The sequence below is a fragment of the Solanum pennellii genome, chromosome 7 (assembly GCF_001406875.1).
Source record: "Solanum pennellii chromosome 7, SPENNV200".
NCBI classification, from domain to species: domain Eukaryota; kingdom Viridiplantae; phylum Streptophyta; class Magnoliopsida; order Solanales; family Solanaceae; genus Solanum; species Solanum pennellii.
In genome coordinates this window covers 41,496,584-41,506,456 of record NC_028643.1, presented here as the reverse complement: position 1 = coordinate 41,506,456, position 9,873 = coordinate 41,496,584, and the positions used below count along the sequence as shown (strand labels likewise).

Here is a 9,873-nt window from a genome sequence, read left to right as displayed (position 1 = left end):
TATATATATATATATTTATATATATATATATATATATTTATATATATATACTCTTTATGAATATATTATGTGTATGTGATAGGTCTAAGTAAACCTCAGAATTAGTGTAGATAAAAAGTTTTAAAGTTTCTAAACTTTTTAACCTATAAATGTAATGATGAATGATAAGAGGCTAGTCTTAGTCCTATCCGAGGACGACAAATCTGGTTACGTCTAGGGGGTACTCCCCGGATGTAACAACTTAGGTCTACCGCTTGAAGGCTTCTTTGGTAACCTTCTTTTTATAGATTAGTTTTACATTCTTAACCTTCTTTTCATATACAAGGTCTCACATTAGTCTTTCATATAAGGGTACGTACTTTAGGTATACCAGTCCTAGAATTTCATTGATACAGTCATTCAATACAATTTAGGTACTAAGTCGGGCGAACAAAGTCTACCAACACAAGATACAAAATTATTTTATTAAGACTCTTCTTAGTTCTTCATCGTCATTTATCCACATTTAGAGAATAAGTACTTTCATTTATATCATTATAACAGCCATACAAGATAATATAGACATCACATGAGCCCATTAACCATATACATTCACATATACCATAACATGATAATATCACAATTCACATAATAATGCAGACAAGGCCAAGTTCATACAATTAATACAATTAAGAACCACCACCATAAGTGTATCATACCAACCAATATAAATTCAATATCAATTCTACACTAAATAAGGGAATTAGGTGAACATACCACTATCCAATAGCCACAATCAACATTCATTAACATCTCCAACAACTGCAAAAAACAAGAGAACTTACCAATTACAATGCCCATAAGGCTAAGACCACAAATTTATCCATATCAGTTATTCAACAAAATCCAAGATAGATATGAATACTATATAGAAAACTATGAAAAATTCCAACAATGATCAACATATAATTCAATAGCCCATGACAATCTAAACAATAATTCAACATAATTAGATCATAATCAATATACCCACTTTAGAGCCAAAATTAGGAATTTAAGGAATACTTGGGTCCGTGGAGTTTTTTTAATCATAAACCTTCAATTCATATTGAATATTTCATAAATAATCCATTTAAACCTTTTAATGCAAGAACCCATGCTTTGAATTTGAAATAGGGTTTTACTGTTTTTGAGATCTTTTGGAAAGCCTTAGAATTTCTCATCTTGAATGAGTGAAGAATAAAGGATTAAATCAGCATACCTTATTGAAGATATACCTACGAAATTCAGGTTGAAAAATTGGATAATTTGACCTTTTTTCTTGGAGCTTGAAAGTTCTTCAATGGAGGATTTGACTAGAGAGAGAATTTAAGAGAAGAGAGAGGTTATATTTTTTGTATTCTTATTGAAGGTTAAAGTTTTTGATTGAGGTAATGGGTATATAATGACCTAAAATCAATATATAATACATCCCCAAAATACCCAAAACACCCCACATTAATTGGACCTTTTTAAACAAGTCAAACTTAACTTTTATTTTCGGAATTCTCGTGGGGGAACATGTCCGCATAGCGGAGGTGTTCCAAAGTTTTTGAAAATGTTTTTTAGTACAGTAGGGTCCGTGATGCGGAGACAATTTTTACTCATGGCTGGAGCATCTTTTTGATGCGGAGTAGCTCCCCAACATACTGCCACAAACTGGCTTGGCAGCACTTTTTCCAAGGCTTTGATCCTCCTCAAGGACCCTTTGGTTGGTCTTGGGGAGTCGTAACCTGACGTTTTGACCCTAAACATGTATCTCTAGGTTTTAGGGTCACCCCCACTGTTTTTAGACTCAAAATAAAACCTAAATACACGTACAACATACAAGGAAACACTAGGACACACAAGATTAGTTTCCTAACGTCTTGATCGTCCGTGGAAGTTCAACTTCAAAAATCTTTAAGACTGACCTCCAAATCTATTCTTCATCATTTAAAAAATTATTAATTGATAAAACCCACGTGAGGCTCTATTTCGCCCTATTTCATTTTGAGGGTTATTACATATATACATACATGTAATCCCAATGATAGAATGATGATCTTGTATAGAATGTGAATGTGCTTTAATTGAAATTATATTCTCACTAACTATTCATGAATGAGTGACGATTTGATGGAATGTGAAGTTTCTATAATGCAACTTTGAATATATTGAATTGGTAGGTTTAGGTGTCATCTTCTTGATAAATAGAGCTAGGTTTAACGTGACCTCTTAAATTGGTACGCATAGTCATCCTTTTCTTGAATAAGGAATGTATCTTGTCTTAATTTCTTGAATTGGTAGATCTAATGTTGATAGCCTCTTCATGAATGAATAGATGTCTTGGTTTGGTAGACCTAATGTTGGTTGCCTCCCTATGAAAGGCTAATGAGATATTTTAGACTATGTATTGAACCTGTAGACCTAAAGTTGGTGACCTTTCATGATGAGTCTAGGAATCAATGTGAATGTAAAACCTTGAAGCGGTAGACCTAATGGTGGTGGCCTCCTTCATGTGTGATTTGATGAACCTAGGAATGTTAGAACTAGTGGATTGGCTCTTCGTATGAAGATCAATGAGTTATCCTATATATATTGAATCGATAGACCTAATGGTGGTGTACCTTTATGTGTACGCGTTTTGGGTCGGTAGGCCTAATGTTGGCGGCCCTTTCAAGTACAATGTTGTAATGTGATTGAAATAATCTATGGGAGTGTAGACTAAGCACTGAGTGGATATGGTAAAATGGAAACTCTCCCAAAGGTAGGTGAGGGTTCAAATGAAAATCTTTCTATTCCATAACTATGTGCCAATATATGGGTATATAGTAGCCAGTGGTCATTTACCTAAGCTAGGATATCACCTAGTCTACCTTAGGTAAGTGGACGCTCTGTTTTTTGGAGTGGAAGCAGAATACCAAAATCCATGATTTAGCTCTCATTGTCTATGTCAGTTAAACACTTATCCTCATCATGTGGGAAGTGCACTGTAGTTACTTGGTAGGTACTACAAAGTGCAGGTAATACAATGGGATGTTATCTACACATTGCACGAGTAGGCTTTGAAAGGGCTTTACTGAGTTCCCTAAGTATTACCGACTAATGTTTAAGTCCTCTAAATGTGTAAATGTCTTCTTTTGTTGGATTTAATGAGAATGATGACCTAAGGTCTAATGAATGAATGTTATCTAAATGAAGTGATTGAGTAATGTTGACTCTTAAAAGTTTAAATGTGAGGATGCAAGGTATACTTGAATCGTATCATGAGTTGACCCCTTATCATGTCTTATTGTATATGAATGTGCTTGGTCATGGTGACTTCAAAGGAGTACATTATATGAGTGTATTACGAGATGCTACTTGTACATTGCACCAGTATGATTTAGGAGTTGTCTTAAATAATGCTGCTAATATGCCATGTTAAATGATGTAATGTTTGTGTCTCTTAAATGCTTCATTGTGTACAGCTTGAAAGGATTGAAAGGTTAATTCACTTTTGGTGACCTTAGTGTGGTGCCTTAGTGTGTGGTGGTATGAAAAGCTATCCATACATTGCATAAGGTATAACATGATGGTTACTTGAGCTGAAGGTTAAAAAAGTAAAGGTAATGGCTTACATGTTGGTATTGTCGAAATGAGATATTGTGGTTTTTATGATGATTATACTTCTGTTGTATATCTCTTATGCTATTGTACAATGATGTTTCAAAAGTGGCATAATACATGGTTTCCAATTAAATACCCCTTTTTAAAAGCATGTGTTTGCATGATAACATACATAGTACATTTGGTGTGCTAACCCATATTTCTTCATGTTTTTACTACTTGTGTAGGTTTTGGCAAGTGATTGGTCTAGATAGTATAGAAGTGCTTGGATAGAGTTCCCTCCAAGACTTGGTATGTCCTCATAGATCAAGAACAAATACTTTTATTGTTTCTAGTTCTTTCATTTTCAAAGATATTTGCTAAGAACTCAATTCTAAAGTGTCGTGTCTCTATTATGCTATTAAATTTGGTATAAGATGGCCAAGTGAAACTTCTACTTCCTCTTGCATTTTGAAATGTTTTCGAATGTATTGTTTTTGAATAAAAGTTTTAACATTGTACTATCTCTAGTATCTATGAGATGAATGAATTCCATGCGTCTTGAATAAGACCCCTTCAGGGTTGAGTACGTCGTGTCACGTATAGGGGTTGCTCTCTAGGTGTGAAACGGGTTTAAATATTTTTATGATGTCAAAAGGGGGAATTTGTATGTAGTGTGTGTTGAGGGGCAGTGCGGACAATAAGGGTAAAGTAGGTGGTGGAATTGGTGAAAACGACAATGAATAAGAAAATTCTAATGTGGTGGACTGTTTGTTTTTCATCATCAAAAAAGGGTAAATGATGTAATTTAGTATTTTGATGATATTCACAAATGTTGGGACCTAATCCAAATATGAGTAGCACCATTCCAGCCTAAATGGTGAACAACTGTAAAGCTTTCACAACTCACGCGGTTGGTAAGCATGGGAAACAAGACCAGTGTACTCCACCAATGAAAAAGCACTAGTTTGTTTGTTCATAGGATAATACATGAAAAAGAACAAGTGAAATCATACAACATTCATTGAAAAGATGAAAATTGTCTTTGAAGAACTCAAAACTTCAACAAACTTAAGGGACCTAATAGAGTTATCAAGTGTGTCTTCTAAGTTTTGTTAAGAAATGCTTATATTGTGATGAACTTGTAAGATCTGTTTCTAATATATAAAGGAACACATCAAGCCTTTTTAAAAACAAATCATGCGCATAGTTAGACTTAACTGTATGGTGTGTGTTTGAAGTCAATATTAATTAGAGTTGATTAATATAGTGGTCAATGGAGGCATTGCTTTGTCTCTCTTTCTAATAAGATTATTACAAGTAATTAGATTAAGAGTTTAATATATTTATGTGTATTTGTAGTCCATATTCATTTGTAACTTGAAAATAAATAGTGAAACCCTGTGTGACAGGTCATGGTTTTTCTCCCTTAAGCAAGGAGGTTTCCACGTAAAAACTCCTTGTTGTTCTTACTTTACAATTTCGTATTTTATACTGCATTTTGTGTACAATTAACCCGGTCCTTGAGCAAGTGGTGGACCAGCACATCTTACAACTTCCACATTCAATTATCCTTTATCGTTTATTTATGTTATTCTCAGTATCTTGTAATACCATGAGGTTAGAGTCACCTGTGTCTCTAAGTAGTATATTGTATCTAGGGGGTAGTACTGTAACGTGATATTATTACCCCCAAGTCAAGAAAATCGGGGTGACATAGATTTATGCACAAATTAGGGCAGTATATTACCTTAATATGCCAAAGCCACTCTATAAATAGGTAGCTTGCACAACCTCTCCCCCAAAAGTGATCTTTTTTCATTTATAGATTATCCTCATGATGACCCTCAACTAGATCAACATTCTATATCAAGTCTACACTAACATGCTCATAATCATCCTCAAGCCCACTAGTACAACTTAAGCATGTGTTACTAGGTAACATTTTATAAAATTGTAACAGCACAAAAATTTCTAAGCTAAGGCCAGAATCATTCTCCATTCTTATATAAGGACATATAAAGTGATTCTTATATTTTTATTATGCGTTAAAGTCAACTTTTTAGTTTGAGAATTGATCTGGATATGAATTAAAGTCACAAGAATATCCTAGAATAATTCCAGTTGAAAAATTTGTTACCGGTTAAGTTTTGATATAAGATTCTATTTAGATCAACTACAAACAATCATAACTCTCAGACTATAATTAGTGAGGTGGACCATTACCTATCATACTAAAGGTTTGTGAGTCATTTTTCCAACGCTACCAAGTTTGCATCATTAAGAGTTAGAAGTGAAAATACATGTTTGTAAGACAAGAACTACGACCCATGAAATGTTTCATGGGCCGTAGAGCCTTTCCTGGAGTCCTGTTGCATTATTTCAGAAGCATGATTTATGTGCTCCTGGATTATTTTGATCCTTTTCCCATGTTTTTAGCCTTATTCTAAGTCATTTTTGAGTGTTTTAAAGGACTATATCATTCAACTAACTAGTTTTACTCTCATAATCATCAATCCAAGCATTTAGTTTCCAAACTACATGAAAACTTTATTCTCATGTAATGATCCATATAGCGCACTAATTTATTACATTGTATAAATCTATAGGATGTAAGGAGTCATTTAGTTACTAATTAAAATTATGAAAAAAAATATTAGTTATGGAGATATTAATAATTTAGTACTATTTATGTAGGATTTAGTTATGTAGAACTCACCAAACATAAATTGTTGTTTATTGAACATTTAACTTGTTGTCTTTATATACATTATTTACGATAAATAAGTAAGCAAATTATATTTACTTGATTGTTTTTTATTAGTGTTCAATACAAAATTTTTTTAAAAAAATATCTAAGTAATATGTACATGCGTATGATATAATTTGAACTAAGCAATGACTCAATTAAATATAGGGTGGAAAGACTTTCAACTATTTTTTTTTATAAAAAAAAAGTAAATAAATAATATATTTTTTTAAAAAGTAAACATAATAAAAAAAAAGTTCTTAACGCAATTTTTATTTTAGGTTGTACCTTTTGTTTAAAAAAATTATAGGTTAGAACTAAATGCGTCACGCCCCAAACTCGAGGGGTGCAACTGGCTCCTAATTCAAATACTCAGGTCCGAGCCGACCCTGCTGAACCATTTGCTACTAGCGCATGGAAGGCAACACACAATAAAGAAAACAAAAAAGTATATCTCGGCTTAAAAGTAAGCACTCACCCGGCAAGGCCCCAGTCAACTGATCTATAAAAGAAACATCAAAGAACTCACAAGCTTCAACAAACCAACAAGCTAGGAAAGTATGTCCATTAGGTAGCTATACACCTCACACACTTGTCCGCAAGCCTCTAAGTGTGGTAAAGATTGACCGGATAGGTCCCTACCCTACCCATAAATGTATATACAAGACAAGGTAACAAAACCACTCAACTCTGGCAGCTCCGGTGGAAAAGGGCTAGCCAACTGGATAGAGGTCAATCCTGCTACTGAGGAGGTCTATGATGAAGTATCCTAATATAATGAAATAATCCGATAAATAAATCAAGGATAAAGTAAGTGTACTGACCTGCTCCTAAATCTAATTTTATCAAAAATAATAAACAACAACCTAACCAAACCCACATAACCTCGGTAGGTACGAACAACATACAAGACCACCTACTCAGGCCCCCATGAGCATGGAAGGTAACAATTAGTCTATATACCTATATTGGTAGTCCCTTAGCTTCATAGGCAGTCAAATAGTCCTCTTAGGCATTAATATAGTCCCTTTGGCAGCACATAGCTCTCTTACGAATCAACATAGCTTATAGACAACCCATATCCCTCTTAGGCAACAATGTGGCCCCGCCCTCTAAGAAGCGTATAGCCTTTTTAGCCGCCAATATAGACCTCTAGGAATCAATAATGACCAGTAGGCAACTCATACCCCTTTTAGGCATCCATATAACTGTGTAGGCCAAACATTTAGGCATAGATGACATTATGCAGCTAATCACAATAGCCCCAAGGGAAGTAATAACAATCCAATTGATGAGAGCGGCCCATTTAGTTGGAAGCAACCAACACAAATAACCTCTAAGTCGTGCCCAACATAAGGATGCTACTAACTCAATTAGAATCAAAACAAAGGATTATTCTGTATCAACTCGAGCAGTTAACAATCAACGATAATGGCTACAAATATAAAAAGTATAAAAACCCAACTACATTGCTCCTAAACTTTACGGAAACATGTCATAAGTAGGAAATAACCTTTACATACATTTTCCTTTTTAGTTTATGCTGAAAATTTCCCGTGCAAACAACTACAACACTAAACAAGGTATAATCAATAAGTAGAAAAGGGCAAGAATTACTATGACAATCGATACAAATTCCTATTATAAACTACTATCCAAGACCTAAGGTATCCATAAACTAATAAAAGATGGCTCCTACCTTTCTTTACACGCCCAAAACACTTCAATAAAATCAATCCACAGAAAAACCTTCTTCCACAACTTCAAAGGAGCTACACCAATCGATTCACTGTAAAAACTATAGCAAAATAACGAGCTCGTGACGTAGGGCAATTTTTTATAAGGAGCCAAGAAGAGATCATGAACACACAATTATTATTTGAGGAGAAATTCTTTGATTTGTGTGGGTTACTCACGAGTTTGAATGAACAAAAGTGAAGAAGATGCTATCTTATAAGTTTCCATCGACCTAAGGGACCCATCTAAGTTTCTGCTTGCGCAGTCTCACAAAAACGTGAATACTTCTCTATCCTTAATTTGTATACACAAACTATTTCATACATTGGAAACTAGACTCGTAGAGATTCAATTTAATGACTAGTGGGCCCCATTGTTCTCTTTATATTTGGAGTTAAATTCCGAGACATTTTACACAAATTAAAGAGAAACCATTACAAAAAAAACTTATGATAACTTTCACCAACTTTTATTTTGCCACTTACCCAACTTCAATACATGAGATAAAACTCTTGAACACTTAAATATGGCATAACACATCATTATTAATGTATTACTCACCCTCTTTGTCTTTCTACGAAGGTACGAGTTAATTTAGACGTCTCCAAAAGTCGGGATGTTACATCCTTCCCCCCTTAAAATATTCGTCCTAGAATGAAAAAAATCTGAGTCACACAGTTAAGTTCTCAGGATTTTCAATAATTTTGGCAGAATATCCTTTGCAAATGTGACTATACAGGAACCTGAAACACTGAAATTCTAACCTAAGGGTCTCACAATATGACATGAAAAGCTAAGCACTATGGCTCTGCAATAACATAGGGAGCAAATATACAACCACAACAATAATAAATGTAAGCACCAATATATATATAAAATAATCAAATAGGCATGTAACATCAATGCACTAATATAAAATTATATGCCATCACCCTGGGGTATGAAACAAGTGAGGATATTTGTACCTCATGCCATCCTCAACTTCTCAGGTCTGAAATTCTAACCTAAGGGTCTCACAGTATGACATGACAAGCTAAGCACTATGGCTCTGCAAAAACATAGGGAGCAAATATACAACCACAACAATAATAACTGTAAGCAACAATATATATATATAAAATCATCAGATAGGTATGTAACATTAATGCACTAATATAAAATAATATGCCATCACCCTGGGGTATGAAACAAGTGAGGATATTTGTACCTCATGCCATCCTCAACTTCTCAGGTCACCTCTTCTATGTTCTTGTTTCTCCACAATACTTTAATTGAAGCCACCCTTTGGTCCTCAAATTACGAATCTGCCGATCTAATAATAAAAAGTTTGTTTTCTCCCATTATTTTAGTCGATTTCATTTTTTTATGTTACTTGTACTTTCGTACATTCCATATGTTTTGATTTAACATCATAAGATTTAATAGTCTTCGTTAGTTTTTCTTAAATTATGTGTCAGGTAAAAATTAAACAAACATATCGAACCTCATGACAGTATTTTCACTTTTTTTTTTTAAAAAAAAATATGAAACATAACTATATCCATAAGTTTAAAAAACTATCAAGAATAACCAATCATACTTTATAGGGTGAAAGTCATGCTTGGCAAATGGGTGAACCAGACTATGGCACGTGGATAAAATAACAACCATAGAGATATTAGTCATTCATCTAAAATCTAGGGTGATATAGTTTTCAACATGACTTGGGTGGTATATTAACTTAATATAATCAAAGTCCCTCTGTAATTAGGTATCTTGTAGAGCCTCTCCCTAAAAGCAATATGTTTAATCTATAGATA

General features: G+C 33.9%; 1 long non-coding RNA gene across 3 annotated transcripts in view; it reads right to left on the bottom strand.

The window, feature by feature from the left end:
- The window catches only part of LOC114077853, a 26,954-nt gene extending 17,418 nt beyond the window's left edge, over nucleotides 1-9,536 (bottom strand). The window contains exons 1-3 of one of the 3 annotated variants that reach the window (XR_003579129.1): nucleotides 9,282-9,536; nucleotides 9,040-9,122; nucleotides 757-801 (exon numbers count right to left, since the gene is read on the bottom strand). This is a non-coding gene — a long non-coding RNA (uncharacterized LOC114077853). Of the gene's footprint in view, nucleotides 1-756; nucleotides 802-9,039; nucleotides 9,123-9,248 lie in introns of all 3 variants that reach the window. The other 2 variants (XR_003579128.1, XR_003579130.1) reach the window with 2 other exon arrangements.
- Nucleotides 9,537-9,873: the final 337 nt, after the last annotated feature.